The following is a 1,181-nucleotide window of genomic DNA, read 5'->3' as shown; positions in this document are numbered from 1 at the left end:
TCTTGTTTCTTCTCTTTTACCTATCCCTCAGGAGTGTTTTAAAGAAACTCTTAAACATTATATCATTTTTCCTATAAATGCTTAAGTATGTATCTCTAACAGAAAAGAACTTTTAAGCAATTTAACATAATGTCATTCTTACACCTTAAAATGTAACAATTCCTTAACATTATTTAATACCCAATCTATGTTCAAATTTTTCCATTTGTCTAAAATTAGAATCTGTACTGGATGCTGGACCTATAAAGGACATAATCAGAACAATCAGCAAAATTTAAAAGGAGTCTGTGGATTAGATGGCAGTATTATATCAGTGTTAATTTCCTGACTAATGGTTATACTGTGGTCATGTAGAAAAGTATCCTCCTTATTAGGAAATTTCCATTGTGGCATTAAGGGGTAATGGAGTATTAAATATGCACTTAGCTCCCAAATGATTCAGGGGAAAAAAGAGAGAGATGATGATAAGTCAAATGTAGAATGTTGACTTTTGGGGAATTTAGGCATAGGATACATGAGAGTTCTTTGAATGATTCTTGCAACTTTTATGTAAGTTTAAAGTTATTTGAAGGTCAAAATTTCGAAACAAAGAATAAAAAACCGCCAAACTGTTTTCCAAAATGGTTGCATCATTTTATGTTCCCACCAGTTTATGAGAGTTCCAGTTATTCCACATCCTTGCCAGTCATTGATATTGTTAGTCATTTTAATTTTAAACATTGTAATAGGCACATACTAGTATCTCAGTATGTCTTAACTTTTATTTTGCTAATGACTAATGATGTTGAGCAACTTTTCATGTGCCTATTTGCCATTCATATTTCTTCTGTCTGTTCAAATCTTTGGCCTATTTAAAAAATTGAGTTGTTTTCTTATTAAGTTTTGAGAATTCTTGATATATTCTGGATGTAAGTCTTTTATCAGATGTGTGATAGGCAAAGATTTTCCCCCCATCTGTGGCTTGCCTTTTCATTCTATTAACAGTGTTTTTCTTTTCTTTTTCTTTTCTTTTTTTTTTAGAGACAAGGTCTCACTTTGTCTCTCAGGCTAGAATGCAGTTGTGTGATCATAGCTCATTGCAGCCTTGAACTCCTGGGCTCAAGTAATCCTTCTGCCTCAGCCTCCTGAGTAACTGGGATTACAGATGCACCACCATGCCTGGCTAATTTTTTTTTTTTTTT

The sequence above is a fragment of the Propithecus coquereli genome, unplaced genomic scaffold, assembly GCF_000956105.1.
Source record: "Propithecus coquereli isolate 6110/MARCELLA unplaced genomic scaffold, Pcoq_1.0 Scaffold3, whole genome shotgun sequence".
Taxonomy (NCBI): Eukaryota; Metazoa; Chordata; class Mammalia; order Primates; family Indriidae; genus Propithecus; species Propithecus coquereli.
This window is presented reverse-complemented; position numbering follows the sequence as displayed.